Raw genomic sequence first — 23,912 nt, 5'->3', positions numbered from 1 at the left:
CACCTTTTCTTCCAGATCATTTATTGAACCACAGTTCTTTTTTTCAGACAGGTTCTTGCTCTGTAGGCTGGGCTGGAGTCCAATGACGCAATCTTGGCTCACTGCAGCCTTGAACTTCTCAGCTCAAGAGATCCTCCTGCCATAGCCTCCTGACTAGCTGGGCCTACAGGCATGTGCCACCATGCTTGGATTTTTTTTTTTAAATAGAGTTGGGTTTCACCATATTGCCCAGGCTGGTCTTGAACTCCTGGCTAATTTTTTTTTAATTGTAGAGACAGGGTTTCGCCTTGTTGCCCAGGCTGGCCTCAAACTCCTGGGCTCAAGCTATCCACCTGCCTTGGCTTCCCAAATTGCCAGGATTACAAGCATGAGCCACAATGCCCAGCCTGGACCACGGTTTTTAATGGGTGGTATTACTATACCTTCACAGGCGTGTAGCCACTCTCCACTCCCTCTTATATATCTGAATGATTTCACTGTGATGGGGTTGGTCCACCTTCTTGGACAAGGCTTAGCATGTGTTATTTGGTGGGTGTGTCAGTTTGATCCTTAGGGAAGCAGATGTCATGATGGAATTAGAAGCACAGGAGATTTACAGGGGGCAACACCTATGAAAGATAAAGGTGATCAGGAGTAGACAAAACCTTCAGATAGCAATATGGGCCTCACGTTCTAAAGGAGACAAGGGAAAAGGTGAGTGGTAGGAAACTGCGGTGCAGCTCTCAACAGCCTGGGACAGCACAATGGAACATTAGTACAAAGTTGCCCGTGGAGGAGTCCTGAGTTGGGCAGAATGGTCAGACTGTGTGCTCCACTGAGCTTGGTCATTGGTCATGAGCTCCCAAAAGAAGCATGTCCCCAGCTCTAACGCTGTGGCAGACACCAAAGGCCTACAGCTAGAGAACTGAGTGGTGCACATTCTTGATGGCCTCGATGCAGTTCCATCTGGGATGTGAGTACAAGTGGTTTTTTGGGGGGAAGGGAGCCCAGAAAACACCAGTAGGGGGATGGGAAGGGAGCAAACCAAGAATGTATGCCTTATGGTATTCATGTTCTGTTGAAGTCATAGCAAGTTATCACAAACTTAGGGGCTTTAAACAACACACATCTTTTTATCCCATAGTTCTTTTAGGTCAGAGGTCTAGGCACAGCATGGCTGAGCTGGCTTTCTGCCAAGGGTTCCACAACAGCAAAACCAAGGGGTTTTCAGGTCTGGACTCCTGTCTAGAGGTCCTGGGAGAGAATCTCCTCCCTGGAGCAGAAGCTCATTCAGATGGTTGGCAGAATCCAGTTTCTTGTGGCTATAAAACTGAGGTCCCATTTCCTTTCTGGCTATTAGCTGCAGATCACCTGTAGCTCCTAAAACCTTTCTCTGATCCTTGAACACCAGTCCTTATATCTCAGCTCCAGCAATGTTGCATCAACTCCGTCTCCTGCTTCAAACCTCTCTGGACTTCTCCTGCTGCTGCATCTCATCTGTTGCATTTCTCCAAATAGAGAAAGATCTGTTTTTAGGGCCCATACAATTAGATTGGGCCCACCTGGATAATCTAGGCTACTCTCCCTATCTTAAAATATATAACTTTAATTACATCTGCAAAGCCTCTTTTCCCACATGTGCTCCCACAGCTTCACAGGTGCCAAGAATTAGGATGTGACCCTTTTGGGGAATATCATTCTCCCTGTTACAATTATCAAGCAGGTCAGCCATGCTAGGCAACTGAGTTTCACCTCTGATGGAACTCTAGGAGAAAGTGCAGAATATGCTCCAGACTCATCCCACCTGGGCAATGAAGGAGCTGGGGTATTTATTCTTCAACTCCCATCAGCTAGGGCTGTTTCAGGGGTGTTAACTACCCAACATTTGCAGCAGGCCCTGCTGAGCATAAATCCTCACACCAAGAATCCTGCGTGTGTGTCATAGGATCCTTTGGTATACACCAAGAGGGTTAAGTGCTGAGAGGATATAGGTGGGGTATTGCTAGTTTCCGTGATCGTGTGCTTGTGTAGGTATGCTCAAAGTGAAGCCCGGTCATCCCTGGGGGACCAACAGGCCAGGCAAGTTTACCAGGGCCTATTGGTCCCAAACTTTCCATTTTGAGGGCAGGACATAAGGAATAGATGATAAGGCCTTGCTTAAGCCTCAGTGATAAGCCTCAGGCTTCAAGTCAGTCTTTTACCAGAGCTCCAGTATAGGTTATAAGATTTATGCCCAACTACGACTAAGGTGAATTTTGCCTCATATGTTGCTAGATTCCTTATTTGTGGTATTTCCTTTGAGGCCCCACACAAAGGAGGTATGATTAACAAGTCAGGATCCAGTTATCATAATGTCAGGCAAACTCTATTCCTTATAATCTTCTGACAACTGAGAAGAGAAAGACATCGATATGACAGAACTTATCTATATGATGAATCCAAAGGGCTGCCTCTGGAAGACAGAAACGTCAAGCAGTGGCAGTGAGGCACAGGGTAATTGGTGCCCATTTAACACACACTAAGTCAATAAATAGTCCTGGCCATTCAGATGTAGACTTCAACAATACTCAGTATGTTTCGGAATCATTTGGTGGGTGAATTTCCCCACTTGTGACAAGTTCATCACTGCTTTTGTCCGGCTGAACTTTCAGCCCAGGCAGTATCACAAGACCATCCTCAACAGACGGTCTGAGGCTGTTTTGGGTGCTAAGATTATCCCTGCCATTGAGTACATTCCTCAAACGCAGACCAAATAACAAGACTGGAGAACAGGGGCTTGGAGTCAGACAAAACTGAGTTTAAGCCCCAGATTCTATACCTCCATAATGAAGGATCTCACTCACCTCATCTTACTAAACATGAGATGATTGAGAAGATGAAATGAGATAATGCATACAAAGCAAATTGCCACAATACCTATGTAATCAGAATTCAATTAATGAGTTGCATTTTTGTCAAGTTAGTGCAGTCACCTCCTAAGAGCTGAAAAGTTTGTTTTGTCTGTAATGTTCTTTGGAACTGGAACTAATTCAAACAAGAGACTTAACTGGCTGACTGCTGGCCTCATCTCTCATCACCCTCACTCTGCACTCTGCACCCTGCACCTGCTTGAGAGCTGGAAGCTGCTCTGGGTCTGCACTGCCTGGTTCCATGCTGAGTCAAAGCTGCTGCTTTCTACCTCAGGAGAAAATAAATATGCTCTGCACTCTATTGACAGAAGATTCTTTGTGTACATAGAAGAGGTTCTTATTTATCCAACAGAAATGTTATCCTCTCGAGTGTTAAAAGGAGCCACAATTCTCATCATCAGGTTTAGGAAATCAAAGTACATTTTAATACTACTTTACAACCTACTGGGGAAAGAATTGCTGTTAGAGTAGCATTATTATTCATCAGGAAATAGGTTTGGGATCACATTTTGAATTTTCTGTGCCCCTACTCAGATGTTAGGATGGTTCACTAAGAACTGTGTACATGCCACCTCCTGGATTTTTAGGATGCCTTGTTTTAAGGGCCTCATGTTTACAGGCCTTTCTAGTTTCCTACATCCAGCTATTATCACAAATTCCCAAAACTTAGTTAAGTTTTGTGTCAGCTACCTTTGAGGGGTGAGTACTAGAGATGGCCCCCCGCTGTGTGATTTTGGGGAATTGAGAACACAGGTATTTAATTATACTACAAGGAATGCTCGGTTTTGTTAAAAACAAAGTGATTTCCAATTTTAATCACATACAGAAATCTGTAGCTCCAAAAGAGCTAACAGAATAGGGAAATATAATGCTGTTTTGATAAGATCTTAGGGTATTCCCAGGGTCCAGGTTAATATAACATTTTAGATAAACAGTTAATATATTTACTGAATATTCACTTACAGATCATTGTGCAAGATGCTATGGGTGATTTTTATAAAAGATAACAAGATCACTGCCTTAAGGGAGTTTATAACCTAATGGAAAAAATAAGATTATATTAAACATACTAAACATTGAAGTATAGTATATGATTAAGTGCCAGTTGGAACACCTGCAAACATCTGTGATAAAATTAACAGCGGGAACCTCAAGATTGCCAAGGAAGGGAAGATCTCCTTGTGGGAAACTTGTGTCCCCAACTTTACCTTCCCTTTGGAAGTTACTGCTAATGACCCTTGTCCTAGGTTCACTGACCCCACTGGGAGGGAGAAGAGTGTCTGAGTAGGGGGTTCAGGTGGAGTAGAACCCAATAAACATCAAGCTCAAATAGGGAAAATCACACTTTCTTTCATGGCCCATGGCAAATCTGAAATGAGATGAAAATCAAACTAGATTGAAAAGACTGGAGGAACAAAAGTGAAATGATCTGTAATTTGATCATCTGACCTACCAGCCATACTTCATATATCTTCAGATAGTCTCCACAGAGTTACCTCCTTGTCCGTATCCCTGTATGGCTCCTCCACTAGCTTTTCCTCACCCAAAAAGTCATCTGGACACTTCTAAGTCCAGATCTTCGAGAGAGGCAGGAGTTACTTTTCCAGCCTAAGACCCAGGTCTCCTGAGTTCTGGTTTCCTTTCTGAGGGTCTGGCCTCCTCCCCAAGTGATTGACATAATGCCTGCCCCATTGAGGATGGCTCCTAGTGTTCCTATGTGGCTACCATTACTATTATTTATAGTGTTACTGCTGCTACTACTGATGAAATAATAGCTACCATTTATTGAGTGCTGATGCCAGGTACTGTGATAGGCTCTCTATACAAATTATCCTCACTGTAAGTCTATAGGTTACCAAGGTTTAGAGAGTTTAGGTGACTGGCCTAATACTGTATCTCATGCTCCCATTCACCACACAACTCTATCCCCTTCAGGCCCTATCCCATGACTTGAAGACAATTTTATAAAACTCTCTCCATTTAAGGAGCACAGGAACATATGATATGGCTTGGGTTGGGGGCTGGTTTTATTACAGCACAAAGATAAGACAATAATTATGCTGTATGAAAGGTAATTGCTACCTAAATACCATGTTTTTCTTTATTGTGGATGGTGGGGCGCCACCTTTGATTAAGGTAACTGGTCTGTTGATAGGCCCAGACATTTTCAAATAAACATACCTGAGCAGGTGGGATTCAGACATTGGGGAAGACAAGTCCTTATCAACCGCTTGTTGTTTTTTATTTTCTTATAAGGAGGTATAATTATTCTCCAGCTCAGATTCTGACATCAAACTTTGGTTTTCAATGATCCTCATCAAATTCCCCTGATTGCAGGTTTGTTCCCCTGACTCAGTTCTCTCAGCTGTACTTGGCTTACTGCCACATAACCTGCCATTATCACCACTGTGATTTAAACAGTGCCTCTTCAGACACACTGAACAATGAGAAATGCTCATATTTATAAATGAAAGATACAATTGGCAACTTTCACACTAACAGCCAGTTTATATTTTCACAGGTACAGAAATTGACACACCAAACTAGCCAAATAACAGGTTATTTGGCTCAACAAATATTACTTGAGAACTATGGGGCCGTGCACTATGTTAGTTGCTGGGGCTAGAAAAATAAATGTTTTATTCCCAGGAGTTGTCTGACTCGGGAGAGAGACCATTACATGTCGTACTATGTCCACAGAAGCAGCCTCAGTGAGAGAGGCGGTCAGAGGGGCCCTGTGAGCACAGTGAAGTGGCATTTACAGCAACTTGCAGGTTCAAGGCTTCTTGTTCTATGCGATAGTAGGGATCTGCATGCAGCATGTAGTTAAAATCGCAGGTGTACTTTCCAATGGAGCACTGGATTCACTACAGCTAGAAAAATGACACATAATCATAAATGGTCCTGAAATGAAGACAGTCTTCACAGATGCTATAATTTTGTAATTCCACACATTGATACTGACATGATGACTATGCTGTGAGCATCATGGTTGTCTTTATACAGGCTAACAATAGGTTTTGGCAGAATAGAGGACTGTCCAAGAACAAATTCAGAGGGCCCCTTTTTTCCGCTAGGCCTCTCCAGCCTGTTTTCAGAATATGAAACCCCTTTAATGGAGAACAGGGTCTTATAGTACACAATTAGAGATAGAAAATGTAAATGTAAGCCCTCCTGAGAGTACTAATCATAATAAAAAGACACAAGAAGGGCCTACCCTGGAAGGCACTGCACTAAACATTTTTGTGTAATTTTCATTTAATCCTCACAATTAGGTGGATAGGCACTAGTATTCTTCCCCCTTCACAGTTGAAACAAACAGGAGGCTCAGAGAAATAGAGGAACCTCTCTGAGCCTCACAGCCTGGGTCAGGGTGCAGATCCAAGACTATTCAACGTCAGAGCAACCAGGCCCAGCTGATATGAGTGAAGATTGGGTGGAAATGACTGATACAGGAATATTTCCTTAAAAAAAAAGTCAAAGTGCTAGGAGATTAGGAGGGCCTCAATAAAACTATATCTTTTTGCAAATTTTGATGAGTGAACATTACCCAGGCTTTAGTAAGTGTGATCCTATTACATTCACCCTTCTTGATGCCTCCCCAAACCCCAACACACACACACACACACCTCCCTACATGCTTTGAAGAGGCTTAAAACTCAGTTTATTCTTCCAGCTAAGAAATTCCAGGACCAGTTCACATTAGACTTATAATAGGCAAAGGCCCAATTCTCCCTCCTCATACAGCAGACACATTTGGGGTACTAAATTGCAGGAAGCGATGATCTTTATCATTTACATCATAGGAACTATCTTTTTAAAACTTGTCTTAGAGTGAACAAGTGTGGAAGCAGCTGCTGAGCATGGACCCTCTGCCAAGTACTTGTCTACAGAGGGGGCTCTGCAAAGGGAGGTCAATCATTCTGGGAAGCCGCGGGAGTCATTCTGTAGGAGTATCTATACATTCCTCAAGGCCCTCATCACCCCCTCCAGGAACTAAGACTTCTCATACAAAGAAAAAGCATTCAACAACTCTAGAAACTGAATCGGACAAGCTACATTCTAGTCTGCACTCTTCAACTAATTAGCATGTGACCTTTAGAAATTCATTCTTTTTAAAATCCCACTGTCTGTATGAAAAGAACAGAACTACGTGATCACCGAGGCTTTTCCTACTTTAAATGCATGATTCTATAAGATGTCATTCTAACACATAGGCATAAATCCACACAGGGTGCAAGGCACTGTACTATGAGATGAGGGACACGGAAACAGGTAAACCATGTCCCCTCTCCACAGAGAGTTGCTTTACCTTAAGAGCCATTAGGAATACTAAAATTACAAAGTTAAAAATTATTGCTGTGATTTAACATTTCAATCATTATTTTATGTCCTCATACTTCTTATAAAAATATATATAGTGTATATGTACACAATCATATGGACTGCACATTGTGGCTGTCAGGGTTAAACAAATACATGAAAGTGCCTAGAACATAGTGAACATTGAATAAAACAATAACCACCATAAGTTAAGAATTTTCTATTCATCAGGGGTTTTTTTCTTTTTCTTTTTTTTTTTTTTTTTTTTTGACACGGAATCTTGCTCTGTTGCCCCGGCTGAAGTTCAATGGCATGATCTCAGCTCACTGCAAGCTCCGCCTCCCGGGTTCATGCCATTCTCCTGCCTCAGCCTCCAGAGTAGCTGAGACTACAGGCATGTGCCACCACGCCTGGCTAATTTTTGTATTTTTAGTAGAGATGGGGTTTCACCATGTTGGCCAGGCTTTTCTCAAACTCCTGACCTCAAGTGATCCATTTGCCTCAGCCTCCCAAAGTGCTGGGATTACAAGCGTAAGCCACTGCGCCTGACTGCATCAGGTATTTTTAATACATTATCTTTTCATATGTTACCTAATGTCCAGGACAGTCCTTAGAGATATGTATACTCACACCCATTTTATGGATAAGAAACATAAAGCTTAGAAAATAAAATACCTTGCAAACCTCACGCCAAACAATAATTTGAATTCATTTCTGTCTGACTCTAAACTCCTATACTTAACCAGCTCATTATTTTTCCTCTCTCACCACCCTTTCTATATGCAGTGGGCTATGTTCTGCATCTAAAAGCATGGTCTCTGTCTTCAATTTTGCATCTGAATTTCTGTGTATACATACCTGGTAAGCGGTATTGGTAATTGTAGAGGCTCTCAGCTTTAAATCTACTGTTCTCTTTTAAATATAAACTTAACATCATTTGTTCCATTCTGTGAAATATCTCAGTTTTTCTCACTGTATTAGGTAAAATAATGGTTAAGACTTTCTTTGAATCTTCAAAAGTTGTAAGAGGTCAGCAGAGCTTTCCATAGCCACAGGCAACTCTTCACGTCCACAGTCACTTTATACTGTTTATTCCTTGGGCTGTGATATCGATTAGGAAATTCCCCCATTTTGGACTGGAACCCTAGCACTAATGCACATGCCTTTGTCTCCTTGATAAATCTGTTATTGCTTTGAAATAGTTCTTTAAACATCTCCATTCATCATCAGCAAAAACAACTGGTTAAGGAGTAGTTGTCTCTCTATGGCAATTAACACACATTGCTTGTACAAATGTTTGCAGAACGCCTCCCCTACAGTACATTCTCAGTGTTGATCCCTTCCTTGTCTTCCCACATGCATTAAATTTTTCATGCCCCAAGTTCAATAACACCCACTTTTATCTTAGCTTGTCCTCAGCAGAACAAAGCTCCCTCCTCCTGGTTGTCCCTCTTGACATGTTTTCTATTTCTTGCTGTTCTAATAGGATTCTATCACAGTTCTTCTCTTTTATTGCCACCTCAAACTAGTGCTAAAATGTCCATTCCAGCTTTTACTACTTTCAGGTTAGAAGACTGGCATCTTTTACTTTCCCCACATCAACCTCAGTTCTGTCTTTTGCATAGATCTTGTCACCCCTACCTGCCCACTCCCGGGCTGTCGGCATATTTATCAGAGGATTTTAACCTGAGACTTGGGTTTCACAAGCTTGGAAAACATCCTGAACCTGGAAAAATGGTGTGTGTGTGTGTGTGTGTGTGTGTACTTTTCTAATGCGAATATGAATAGCTCTCATCAGATCACAGAAGAATCTTTAAACAACAACGACAAAATCTGAACTTTTAGGTATAGATGTAAGTAGATCCAGAGAATGTTGAGCCAGGCAGAGATTTTAAAGAGAACTTTAGTTTGGTGCCCCTATTGAGTTACAGACATTTGGAATTCTGTGAGAAGAGAAATAGGAGTACTGAGCTATTTCAAGCACTTTCTATACTTTATTATATTTAATCATTGAATAGAAAATATTTTATGATTGTTTTTTATATGATGGAGCTGAGGTTTTTTAAAAGAATCCCTACCTTTGCCCCTGGTCAAACGTACCAGACAGCCAGGATTTGATCTGCAAATGCAGTTGGTCTGTGAAGTGAAAGATTTTTATTTGCCTCATGCTCTGTCAGTTACATGTGTTTGGCTAACATTATGTCAGTTACATAATAAAAATAGATAACTATAATATTAACAAATATATATTGCTTAATTTTTGTTTTCCTTCAAACCTCTGGTTCTCAACCAGGGATGGTTTTGCTTCCCAGAGGACATTTGGCAATGCCTGGAGACATTTTTAGGGGTCACCAACGAGGATTCTATTAGCATCAAGTGGATAGAGGCCAGCAATGCTGTTAAATCTCCAACAGTGAAGAAGACAGCTTCCCACAACTGGCCCAAAGTGTCAGCAGTGCTGCTGTTGAGAAATCCTGCTCTAAGCATGGTTCATAAGTTAACCGAATGATGGGAATAACAAAAACGATTCTTTGTGATGAAAATGTTGAGATCCATTAATCTTGTTTAACCATGGTACAGTAAACAATCAATAACTTTTTGTTGAATACACGGACCTCTATATTAAGGAAGAAAATTGTTTTCTTCCTTTTTGGATTCACTTTATTTTTGTGATATCATCCCACGTGCCCTCTAACCCAGTGCTCTCAAACTTCAGCGTGTAATAGAATCACCTCGAGGGCTTTAGAAACACAGATTACTAGACACCAACCACAGAGTTTCTGATTCATTAGTTTTGAGGTGGGGCCTCCTGAGATTCCACATTTCTCACAAGCTCCCAGGTGATGCTGCTACTGCAGGTTCATGGCCCACACATGACTAGTAAGGCAGTTCACCCTGTCCTTCTGGAGACTTCCCCATCCTGCAGAAAAGAACACACTGCTTCTGAATCAAGCCACTGTTCTTTGACCTTTTTGCCTCCCTTAACCTGGTAAATATTCTACTTGTTTGGAAGGGGAAGCAGCCACAAATTGTAAATGAATTCTTTCAGATTCTTTATGAATATCCTTTCAGAGTATTCATAAGACTGATAACCACTTTCTGATAACTTTTAGTACATTATAGGGAGAGCTGTAGTCTCCTAACATCATAGTTTTCTTATGCAAAAAAATTGGATCTCTCTTCCTTTAATTGTCTGTAAATTCTTTTTTTATTATTCCTTTTATTCTTTTTCCTTTTGGGCTTTGGAAAAGTGCAAACACATTTTTAAAGTATCAAATCTTCTCCCATTTCAGTCACATGCCTTCTAAAACAGGCATTACACAACATTTAGACATCTACATGTTGTATGTCTGGACGTGTGTGTCTATGTGCATGTGTGTGTATGGAGTCCTCATTCCAGTGTGCCTTTCTTCTGCTTTGTAAATCAGGGAAGGAAAGTCATGACCTCTTTCTGAAATTTATTTGCATTCAACAGATTTCCTCTTTTCTATAATGAGACCTTGCCAGTTTATTTTCTCTGTGAGAGACTCTAGAAGTTCTTCTAGCTTTCTTGTGTGCTGTCTGTGTTACATGTTCCTACCTGAGGTTACATATTTTCTACACTTGTGTAGAATTTAACTATCATAGATGCTTCCTTTGAACTTCTATTTCTCTCCCTTTTAATTATCCTCTATCTGAATATTTTAATCACCTTGAATGCAATGCATAGCCACATCTTTCCATCTATAACGTCTCCTTCTCTGTAGGTTTTTTCTAAAACTTCTTCCCATCTTGTTTTCTTACCCTGTAGATCTTAGACAACATGCCCTTTTCCATGGAAAATCCTCCTTGTCTCCTCTTCTTGGCTACCCTCTCCTTGATAATTTAGTGCTGTTTAGTGATTTCTATAATTTAGTGATTTCTATCCTGACAGTTTTACGTAAACATAAGGTTGTTATAAGGGCTAAAATAAATAATACAAAGCTCTTAGCTCTCAAATGTTAGTCATTAATATTATTCTCCGCAGACATATTTATTTCCCTAACAACGCCTCAAATTCCTCTTGCTTTTTTCCTATTCCATCACGAAGCCCTCCCCACATTTTTCACAGCCTCCCCCTGCCCTGCTAAGATATTTCATTTCCTTTTTCTTTCCAGGCCCCAGAGCAGATCCAGGTTAACTATCTCCCTGTATTAAAACATGTTATTGGGCAGTTTGCATAATAATGCACCTCTCACCACAAATATTGAGTTTCACCTTTTACCCAGGCACAGATTATTGTGTTCTTTCACATACATCCAAAACATGTACTTTAAAGCCACAATAATTGTATAAATCATTTTTCTCAGCAGAATTTAGGTTATTTGGGATTTTCCCCTCTACCAGTTATAATTTATCTTTGCCTCTGAATGGAAAAACACCATCATCATTGTTTAGCAGGCTTTTGTTTTACATGTATCCAAAATAAGTCTTTCACTGTAACTGGAGCTGCAAATATATCACACATTCTGGTGGACTGATTGTTCTAGCCTTGTTTTGTTGATACTTCTATATCCATTGCCTTTCATGTGCTATTCTCACACAGGCTGGGCTTGGTCACCTAGATTTTGGCCAAATGGTTAGTAGAAACTGTGACACAAGCAAATAATTGAAAAGTGCTCACGCCTTAGGAACTTGTTTTGCTGCTTCTTTTGGAACTCTGAGTGGTATGAGAACAAGTCCAGGCAAACCTTCTAGAGAATGAGGTCACAAAGATTGCACAGCCATTGATGAAAACACCACTAACCTTTCAGCCATTTCTACTTATTATTATTATTATTTTTTAATTTTTTGAGATGGAGACTCACTCTGTCACCCAGGCTGGAGTGCAGTGGTACTATCTCGGGTCACTGCAACTTTTGCCTCCCGGGTTCAAGCGATTCTCTTACCTCACCCTCTGAGTAGCTGAAACTATAGGTGTGCACCACGACACCCAGCTAATTTTGGGTGTTTTTTAGTAGAGATGGGGTTTCACCATGTAGGCAAGGCTGGTCTCTATCTCCTGACCTCAAATGACCCACCTGCCTCAGCCTCCCAAAGTGCTGAAACTACTGGCGGAGCCACTGCCACACCAGGCCTCAATTCTACTATTATCATCATCAGCCACCCTCAGGCCTGTCCAAGCCACCAACTAGCCACAGGCTCTGGGTGTGTCTAGCCACAGTGAGCCAAAGCCAGCCCAGAGCAGGCTTCTCACCCTCAGAATGGATTGCTAAATAAATGATCGCTGTTGTGAGCCATTAAATTTTGGAGTAGTTCCTTAGTTTAAAAAAAAAAAAAAGAGAGAGAGAGAAGTGATTAAACATACTTTAAACCAACTGACATTATTTTCATTGATATTGCGTTATTTCAAAGAGGAAGAAGTCTGTCTTTGGCATAACCTGTGAAATCCCCATAAAATTCTTTGAACAGTTTAGGTCCACTTACTCCTGACCAAGACTCATGAGCACTTCTTCCAAAATAAAAATCTTCATTGAATTGAACAATTCTATGCTAATTTGTTTCTTTCTAAAATTTACTTGAAAGGGAAAATCCTTGAAAAATACAATTGACTCATAAGACATGGAAAACACAAAATACTGTATCAATTGAATAAATTATACTGATAATTTAAAAATCTTCCCCAAAAGGAAACGTTAGGCCCTGGTAGCATCACTAATGAATTATTTTAAATATTTAAGAAGGAAAGAATAGCCATCTTACAAAAACTGACTCCAGAGCTCCAGAGCATAGGAAAAAAAGGAAAGACTTGGCTTGGTTGGTTGGTTGGTTGGTTTGAGACAGGGTCTCATGTCACCCAGGCTGGAGTGCAGTGGCACGACCTGGGCTCACTGTAACCTCCACTTTCCAGGTTCAAGTGTGTCTCATGCTTCAGCCTCCTGAGTCACTGGGATTACAGGCATGAGCCACCACACCCAGCTCTTTTTTTTTTTTTTTTTTTTAGTAGAGACGGGGTTTCACCATGTTGGCCAGGCTGGTCTCAAACTCCTGACCTCAAGTGATCTGCCTGCCTCAGCCTCCCAAAGTGCTGGGATTATAGGCATGAGCAACCAGGCCCAGCCTAAGGCTTCTTGTTTTAAAAGGCTAACATAAATTTGATACCAAGGCATGATAAATATTATAATATAGAAAACTTACAGGCCAATGGCTCTCATTAATATAAACACTCATTAATATAAATTTTAAAAATTAAAATATCAGGAAATTGAATCTAATGAAATATTTAAAGGAATAACATATCACAACTAAGTTGAATTTATTCCAGGAATGCAAAGTTGGTTTAATATTCAAACTCCATTAGCAAAATACAGGGAAAAATTTTATGATCCACTTAGATGCAGATAAAATTTAACAAAAATATCCATTCATGTTTAAAATGTTTAAGCAAGGTAGAAATAGAAAAGAACTTCTATCTCCAATAAAATAAAAAAGCCACAGCAAATACCACACTTAATTGTGAAATAGTGAAAAATTTTTCCCCTGAGATTAGACCAAGGAAACAATGGCTGCTGTCACCACTGCTTTTCAACATTGCACTACAGGATCTAGCCAGAGCAATAAATGAAGAAAAGGTAATAAAAAGTTTAAAAATTGAAAAGCAATAAATAAAACCTTCATTATTTGTGAATGATACAATTATGTACCTAAAAGATACAATAAAATCAACTGATAAGCTACCCTAGAACTAAGTGAATTTATCAGGGTCCCAGGATCCAAGGTCAACACATAAAAATAAACTATATTTCTATATTCCAGCAAAATGCATTAAAAACAAGTTTAAATACAATGTATAATAACATCAATAAAATAAAAAGATGTACCATATTCATGGGCTGGAACACTCAGTATTATAAAGATGTCAGTTCTCCCCAAATTGATATCTAGATTTTACACAATTCCAATCAAAAGCTTAATAGGCTTTTTATAGAAATTGTAAAGCTGATACTAAAAGGTGTGGAATTTCAAAGAATCAAGAATAGCCAAGGAAATTAAGAACTAAGTTAAAAGATGCATACTATTAGAGGTAAAAACTAAGTATGAGCCACAGTAATTTCAGTAATGAGACAGGACAAGCAAAAAAACCAATGGAACCAAAAAAAAAGTCTATATTTTTATTTACACACACATAATAACATAACTTAAGGCAAAATTATTGCAATGAAACAGGGTCTTCAAAATAAATGATGCTTAAGTGCTTATCCATTTCAAAAAATAACAAACGTTAAACACTACCACAACACATAAAAAATCAAATCAACTGGGTGTAGTAGCTTGTGCCTGTAATCCCAGCTACTTGGGAGGCGAGGCAAGAGGATATCTTGAAGCCAGGAGTTTAAGACCAGCCTGGACAACATAGCGAGACCCTCATCTCTAACATTTGTTTTTAATTAGCTGGGCCTGGGTAGCAGTCACTTGTAATCCCAGCTACTCTGGAGGCTAAAGCAAGAGGATCTTTTGAGCCCAAAAGTTCAAGGCTGCCCAAAAGTTCCTGAGATATGATCAGGCTACTACACTATAGTCTGGGAATCAGAGTGAGAACCTATCACTAAAAAAAAAAGAAGAAATCAGATGGATCAGTGGATCCTAGGCCCAAATGCGAAAGGTCAAATAATAAAGCTTTTAGAGAAAAACATACAAAAAAATCTTCATGACCTTGGAATGAGCAAAGGTTTCTGAAATGGGGCACTAACCATGACAAGCACTAATCCTAAGAAGAGCTTAATAAACTGAGCTGCATTCAAATTAAAATCCTATTTTTATTTAAAAAAATTAAAAGGTGAAAATGAAACATATAGAATAGGATGAAGTATTTACAATATATACGCAAGAAATAGGACTTGGATTCGATACATAACTCTTACAATAAGAACTGATAGATGATAACTTTTTAAAAGAGACACAAAAGACCTGAAATGCACTTCACAAAAGAGGATATGTGAATTGCCAGTATGCATTTGAAAAGGTAATCAACTCATAATTTTCAGTGAGTGCAAATTAATACCAGTGAGCTACCACTACACACCCACAAGAACAGCTACAATAAAAAGGACTGACAACACTGTTACCAAGAATGTGGAGCAACTGGAAATTGGTAGAAACACGTTAGAAAACTTACTGAGGGTACCCATTAAAGCATTACTTATGGCCCATTATTCTACTCAGATTAAACCCAAAATAAATGCTTACATATATGTACCAAACAACATACTAGGATATTTATAAAATATTATGTGTAATAGCCTAGAGATAGAAACAACCCAAATTTATTTAGTATGAAAAAATAATTTCTGATATAGTCATATATTCAGACTACTGTTATCCAAAATGATATAGATGAATGATAGACATATTGTGAAATGAAAGAGACTAGACATAAAAGAATACATGACTCAACTTACATAAAGTCCAAAGGCAGGCAAAACTAATCTTTGGAGCTAGAAGTCAAATAGCGGTTACATTTGAGGGTGTGTGATAACTGGGAGGAAGAAGAAAGAAAGCTGTGAGAGTATTGGAGATGTTCTATTTCTTTTATTTATTTATTTATTTATTTATTTATCTATTATTATTATACTTTAGGTTTTAGGGTACATGTGCACAATGTGCAGGTTAGTTACGTATGTATACACTGCCATGCTGGTGCGCTGCACCCACTAACTCGTCATCTAGCATTAGGTATATCTCCCAATGCTATCCCTCCCCCCTCCCCCCACCCCACAACAGTCCCCAGAGTGTGATGTTCCCCTTCCTGTGTCCATGTGTTCTCATTGTTCAATTCCCACCTATGAGTGAGAATATGCGGTGTTTGGTTTTTTGTCCTTGCGATAGTTTACTGAGAATGATGATTTCCAGTTTCATCCATGTCCTTACAAAGGACATGAACTCATCATTTTTTATGGCTGCATAGTATTCCATGGTGTATATGTGCCACATTTTCTTAATCCAGTCTATGATTGTTGGACATTTGGGTTGGTTCCAAGTCTTTGCTATTGTGAATAATGCCACAATAAACATACGTGTGCATGTGTCTTTATAGCAGCATGATTTATAGTCCTTTGGGTATATACCCAGTAATGGGATGGCTGGGTCAAATGGAATTTCCAGTTCTACATCCCTGAGGAATCACCACACTGACTTCCACAAGGGTTGAACTAGTTTACAGTCCCACCAACAGTGTAAAAGTGTTCCTATTTCTCCACATCCTCTCCAGCACCTGTTGTTTCCTCACTTTTTAATGATTGCCATTCTAACTGGTGTGAGATGGTATCTCATTGTGGTTTTGATTTGCATTTCTCTGATGGCCAGTGATGGTGAGCATTTTTTCATGTGTCTTTTGGCTGCATAAATGTCTTCTTTTGAGAAGTGTCTGTTCATGTCCTTCGCCCACTTTTTGATGGGGTTGTTTGTTTTTTTCTTGTAAATTTGTTTGAGTTCATTGTAGATTCTGGATATTAGCCCTTTGTCAGATGAGTAGGTTGTGAAAATTTTCTCCCATTTTGTAGGTTGCCTGTTCACTCTGATGGTAGTTTCTTTTGCTGTGCAGAAGCTCTTTAGTTTAATTAGATCCCATTTGTCAATTTTGGCTTTTGTTGCCATTGCTTTTGGTGTTTTAGACATAAAGTCCTTGCCCATGCCTATGTCCTGAATGGTAATGCCTAGGTTTTCTTCTAGGGTTTTTATGGTTTTAGGTCTAACGTTTAAGTCTTTAATCCATCTTGAATTAATTTTTGTATAAGGTGTAAGGAAGGGATCCAGTTTCAGCTTTCTACATATGGCTAGCCAGTTTTCCCAGCACCATTTATTAAATAGGGAATCCTTTCCCCATTGCTTGTTTTTCTCAGGTTTGTCAAAGATCAGATGGTTGTAGATATGCGGCATTATTTCTGAGGGCTCTGTTCTGTTCCATTGATCTATATCTCTGTTTTAGTACCACTACCATGCTGTTTTGGTTACTGTAGCCTTGTAGTATAGTTTGAAGTCAGGTAGCGTGATGCCTCCAGCTTTGTTCTTTTGGCTTAGGATTCACTTGGCGATGTGGGCTCTTTTTTGGTTCCATATGAACTTTAAAGTAGTTTTTTCCAATTCTGTGAAGAAAGTCATTGGTAGCTTGATGGGGATGGCATTCAATCTATAAATTACCTTGGGCAGCATGGCCATTTTCATGATATTGATTCTTCCTACCCATGAGCATGGAATGTTCTTCCATTTCTTTGTATCCTCTTTTATTTCCTTGAGCAGTGGTTTGTAGTTCTCCTTGAAGAGGTCCTTCACATCCCTTGTAAGTTGGATTCCTAGGTATTTTATTCTTTTTGAAGCAATTGTGAATGGGAGTTCACTCATGATTTGGCTCTCTGTTTGTCTGTTGTTGGTGTATAAGAATGCTTGTGATTTTTGTACATTGATTTTGTATCCTGAGACTTTGCTGAAGTTGCTTATCAGCTTAAGGAGATTTTGGGCTGAGACAATGGGGTTTTCTAGATAAACAATCATGTCATCTGCAAACAGGGAAAATTTGACTTCCTCTTTTCCTAATTGAATAGCCTTTATTTCCTTCTCCTGCCTAATTTCCCTGGCCAGAACTTTCAACACTATGTTGAATAGGAGTGGTGAGAGAGGGCATCCCTGTCTTGTGCCAGTTTTCAAAGGGAATGCTTCCAGTTTTTGTTGATTCACTATGATATTGGCTGTGGGTTTGTCATAGATAGCTCTTATTATTTTGAGATATGTCCCATCAATACCTAATTTATTGAGAGTTTTTAGCATGAAGTGTTGTTGAATTTTGTCAAAGGCCTTTTCTGCATCTATTGAGATAATCATGTGGTTTTTGTCTTTGGTTCTGTTTATATGCCGGATTACATTTATTGATTTGCGTATATTAAACCAGCCTTGCATCCCAGGGATGAAGCCCACTTGATCATGGTGGATAAACTTTTTGATGTGCTGCTGGATTTGGTTTGCTAGTATTTTATTGAGGATTTTTGCATCAATGTTCATCAAGGATATTGGTCTAAAATTCTCTTTTTTTGTTGTGTCTCTGCCCGGCTTTGGTATCAGGATGATGCTGGCCTCATAAAATGAGTTAGGGAGGATTCCCTCTTTTTCTATTGATTGGAATAGTTTCAGAAGGAATGGTACCAGTTCCTACTTGTACCTCTGGTAGAATTCGGCTGTGAATCCATCTGGTCCTGGACTCTTTTTGGTTGGTAAGCTATTGATTATTGCCTCAATTTCAGCTCCTGTTATTGGTCTATTCAGAGATTCAACTTCTTTCTGGTGTAGTCTTGGGAGCGTATATGTGTCAAGGAATTTATTCATTTCTTCTAGATTTTCTAGTTTATTTGCATAGGGGTGTTTGTAGTATTCTCTGATGGTAGTTTGTATTTCTGTGGGATCGGTGGTGATATCCCCTTTATCATTTTTTATTGCATCTATTTGATTCTTCTCTCTTTTTTTCTTTATTAGTCTTGCTAGCGGTCTATCAATTTTGTTGATCCTTTCAAAAAACCAGCTCCTGGATTCATTAATTTTTGAAGGGTTTTTTGTGTCTCTATTTCCTTCAGTTCTGCTCTGATTTTAGTTATTTCTTGCCTTCTGCTAGCTTTTGAATGTGTTTGCTCTTGCTCTTCTAGTTCTTTTAATTGTGATGTTAGGGTGTCCATTTTGGATCTTTCCTGCTTTCTCTTGTGGGCATTTAGTGCTATAAATTTCCCTCTACACACTGCTTTGAATGCATCCCAGAGATTCTGGTATGTTGTGTCTTGGTTCTCGTTGGTTTCAAAGGACATCTTTATTTCTGCCTTCATTTCGTTATGTACCTAGTAGTCATTCAGGAGCAGGTTGTTCAGTTTCCGTGTAATTGAGCAGTTTTGAGTGAGATTCTTAATCCTGAGTTCTAGTTTGATTGCACTGTGATCTGAGAGATAGTTTGTTATAATTTCTGATATTTTACATTTGCTGAGGAGAGCTTTACTTCCAAGTATGTGGTCAATTTTGGAATAGGTGTGGTGTGGTGCTGAAAAGAATGTAAATTCTGTTGATTTGGGGTGGAGACTTCTGTAGATGTCTATTAGGTCTGCTTGCTACAGAGCTGAGTTCAATTCCTGGGTATCCTTGTTAACTTTCTGTCTCGTTGATCTGTCTAATGTTGACAGTGGGGTGTTAAAGTCTCCCATTATTATTGTGTGGGAGTCTAAGTCTCTTTGTAGGTCACTCAGGACTTGCTTTATGAATCTGGGTGCTCCTATATTGGGTGCATATATATGTATTTAGGATAGTTAGCTCTTCTTGTTGAATTGATCCCTTTACCATTATGTAATGGCCTTCTTTGTCTCTTTTGATCTTCATTGGTTTAAATCTGTTTTATCAGAGACTAGGATTGCAACCTCTGCCTTTTTTTGCTTTCCATTTGCTTGGTAGATCTTCCTCCATCCTTTTATTTTGAGCCTATGTGTGTCTCTGCATGTGAGATGGGTTTCCTGAATACAGCACACTGATGGGTCTTGACTCTTTATCCAATTTGCCAGTCTGTGTCTTTTAATTGGAGCATTTAGCCCATTTACATTTAAAGTTAATATTGTTATGTGTGAATTTGATCCTGTCATTATGATGTTAGCTGGCTATTTTGTTCGTTATTTGATGCAGTCTCTTCCTAGTTTCGGTGATCTTTACATTTTGGCATGATTTTGCAGTGGCTGGTACCAGTTTTTCCATTCCATGTTTAGTGCTTCCTTCAGGAGCTCTTTTAGGGCAGGCCTGGTGGTGACAAAATCTCTCAGCATTTGCTTGTCTGTAAAGTATTTTATTTCTCCTTCACTTATGAAGCTTAGTTTGGCTGGATATGAAATTCTGGATTGAAAATTCTTTTCTTTAAGAATGTTGAATATTGGCCCCCACTCTCTTCTGGCTTGTAGAGTTTCTGCCGAGAGATCCGCTGTTAGTCTGATGGGCTTTCCTTTGAGGGTAACCCGACCTTTCTCTCTGGCTGCCCTTAACATTTTTTCCTTCATTTCAACTTTGGTGAATCTGACAATTATGTGTCTTGGAGTTGCTCTTCTCGAGGAGTATCTTTGTGGTGTTCTCTGTATTTCCTGAATCTGAATGTTGGCCTACCTTGCTAGAATGGGGAAGTTCTCCTGGATAATATCCTGCAGAGTGTTTTCCAACTTGTTTCCATTCTCCCCGTCACATTCAGGTACACCAATCAGACATAGATTTGGTCTTTTCACATAGTCCCATATTTCTTGGAGGCTTTGTTCATTTCTTTTTATTCTTTTTTCTCTAAACTTCCCTTCTCGCTTCATTTCATTCATTTCATCTTCCATCACTGATACCCTTTCTTCCAGTTGATCGCATCGGCTCCTGAGGTTTCTGCATTCTTCACGTAGTTCTCGAGCCTTGGTTTTCGGCTCCATCAGCTCCTTTAAGCACTTCTCTGTATTGGTTATTCTAGTTATACATTCTTCTAAATTTTTTTCAAAGTTTTCAACTTCTTTGCCTTTGGTTTGAATATCCTCCCGTAGCTCGGAGTAATTTGATCGTCTGAAGCCTTCTTCTCTCAGCTCGTGAAAGTCATTCTCCGTCCAGCTTTGTTCCATTGCTGGTGAGGAACTGCGTTCCTTTGGAGGAGGAGAGGCACTCTGCTTTTTAGAGTTTCCAGTTTTTCTGCTCTGTTTTTTCCCCATCCTTGTGGTTTTATCTACTTTTGGTCTTTGATGATGGTGATATACAGATGGGTTTTTGGTGTGGATGTCCTTTCTGTTTGTTAGTTTTCATTCTAACAGACAGGACCCTCAGCTGCAGGTCTGTTGGAGTACCTGGCCGGCCGTGTGAGGTGTCAGTCTGCCCCTGCTGGGGGGTGCCTCCCAGTTAGGCTGCTCGGGGGTCAGGGGTCAGGGACCCACTTGAGGAGGCAGTCTGCCTGTTCTCAGATCTCCAGCTGCATCCTGGGAGAACCACTGCTCTCTTCAAAGCTGTCAGACAGGGATATTTAAGTCTGCAGAGGTTACTGCTGTCTTTTTGTTTGTCTGTGCCCTGCCCCTAGAGATGGAGCCTACAGAGGCAGGCAGGCCTCCTTGAGCTGTGGTGGGCTCCACCCAGTTCGAGCTTCCCGGCTGCTTTGTTTACCTAAGCAAGCCTGGGCAATGGCAGGCGCCCCTCCCCCAGCCTCGCTGCCACCTTGCAGTTTGATCTCAGACTGCTGTGCTTGCAATCAGCGAGATTCCATGGGCGTAGGACCCTCTGAGCCAGGTGTGGGATATAATCTCCTGGTGCGCTGTTTTTTAAGCCCATTGGAAAAGCACAGTATTAGGGTGGGAGTGACCCGATTTTCCACGTGCCGTCTTTCACCCCTTTCTTTGACTGGGAAAGAGAACTCCCTGACCCCTTGCACTTCCTGAGTGAGGCAATGCCTCGCCCTGCTTCGGCTCATGCATGGTGGGCTGCACCCACTTTCCTGTGCCCACTGTCTGGCAATCCCTAGTGAGATGAACCCGGTACCTCAGATGGAAATGCAGAAATCACCCGTCTTCTGCCTCGCTCACGCTGGGGGCTGTAGACCAGAGCTGTTTCTATTCGGCCATCTTGGCTCCTCCCCTTTTTTTTTTTTTTGAGACAGAGTCTCGCTCTGTCCTCCAGGCTGGAGCACAGTGGCGCTATCTCAGCTCACCACAAGCTCCGCCTCCCGGGTTCACGCCATTCTCCTGCCTCAGCCTCCCCAGTAGCTGGGACTACAGATGTCCGCCACCACGCCCAGCTAATTTTATTGTATTTTTAGTACAGACGGGGTTTCACCATATTAGCCAGGATTGTCTCTATCTCCTGACCTTGTGATCCACCTGCCTCGGCCTCCGGAAGTGCAGGGATTACAGGCGTGAGCCACTGTGCCCGACCGAGATGTTCTATTTCTTATTTTAGGTGGTAGTTACCAGAGTGTCTTACTTTGTTAAAGTTTATAGATCTTATTGGGGCACTTTTCTATATTTATACTAAGCTTTAATTAAGAAATACAAAAAAGAGAAGACCTTTATTCTTTACTGGTCAACTATTTTCTTTCTCACCTACTTACCTTTGTTTCTTCCCTTTTCCTTTAGGTCAATTGCTTTTTCTTAGAAATCATTCAAATATCCAAATAGATATTTTGTAAATGTACCAGACCCAGCTACTACATTCTCTCCCTTCTTGCCATTTGATAGAAATTTTTCCTTTTTTTTTTTTTTTCACTAGAACACAGAATAAGAAGTCATAAGCTTAAATGACACTGAAAGAATTTTTTCTCCCAGCAGTTATTGCATACTTGACCAAGCTACTCATATTATTTGGCCGTAATTATCTGCCTGTGTGTTGGTCTTCTTATTTGGTCTAAACTTCTTCAGATAAGAGCACATATGTAATTAATCTCTGTGACCCTGCTCCTATCTTTAGTCTTTGCCACATAGTAGGAACTCAATAAATTGTTGTCGACCTAAAAAATGTATAATCCATTTTGAAATCTTTAAGACAAGCCAGAGGGCTAGAATTGAAAGAGGCTGAAATATCCTATTTCTCCAGGGCAAAGAACTAGATTATATGACCACTTGAGAGCCCTTCTCTCTCCCAGAGTCTATGATTGAATGACTTGCTAGTAACTTTTATAGCCTTCCTTAGTTACTCATTGTACCAGTTGATATACCACTGAGATTTGCTTTGTTCTTGTTCTTTTTCTTTATTTTCATTTTCAAACACACACACACCCACACAGATTTGTATTTGTTGGTCCTTTCCAAATTACTGCTATCTGAGCCACATAGATTTAAAAACAGCCTTTTTAATTTCACACCTTATGTTTGAAATTCAGAGTTCTGAATGTTATGTCAGTGACCCAGATCCATTTCCAGATACAAAACGAGGGCTTCAAGTTTCCTGCAGCTCTCATTTGCTAATAGGAATGTGTTTATTTTATACCTTATTTTTTTCCCTGCTCCAGACAATAGCTAGTGCTTATGGTATCACATGTTGAAACAACAGAAATTATTAATTATAAAACAGATTAACCTGATCTAGTAGGATCTAATCAAGAAGACTTGATGGTGGAAGACTTTTGTCATAGGGAAAAAAAAGTTTGAAATGAAAGGAAAAGAAAATAGAAATTGGAAAGTATCTGTCTCTAGGCATTTAATATATTTTTTTTCCCTTTTTATCTCCAAAGCAACACTAATGACCTCTCAAAAATATTTGTTGTTATTAAATAGACAGATTTTGAATGGTCCTAAATTCACTTGATAGCATTTCATGCTTCAACCTTACTGAAATTCGGGATATGCACAAATGTTGAATTTCTTAAAATGTATTATTTTATTATAAACTTTTTTATTTGATTATAAACTGTAAAATTTAATTTGTCAGTGATTTTGTTTTCATACACTAAGCCATATATGCAAGCTATGAACTTATAGAACAATTATATTCAAAAGCCTAAATATATTTCATCAAAGTAAGTACTAAAAATTCCTAGGTTTCAGCCCTGTACTTTGATTCCCTTTGTTCACAACATGTCATCAAAAATAAACTTAGATGAAATATTCTTTACTATTCAAGTTGTTTCAAGGTTAAAGAAATATATTTGACTTCAAGTTTCTTGTAGCCCTCATTTCTCATTACAACGCACGGTTAGTTTCCTTTCACTTACTTTCTTGTTAAAAGGTACAAAAT

This window comes from Pongo abelii, chromosome 7, assembly GCF_028885655.2.
Source record: "Pongo abelii isolate AG06213 chromosome 7, NHGRI_mPonAbe1-v2.0_pri, whole genome shotgun sequence".
Classification (NCBI taxonomy): Eukaryota; Metazoa; Chordata; class Mammalia; order Primates; family Hominidae; genus Pongo; species Pongo abelii.
The sequence above is the reverse complement of the archived record's forward strand: the minus strand, read 5'-3'. Positions refer to the sequence as shown.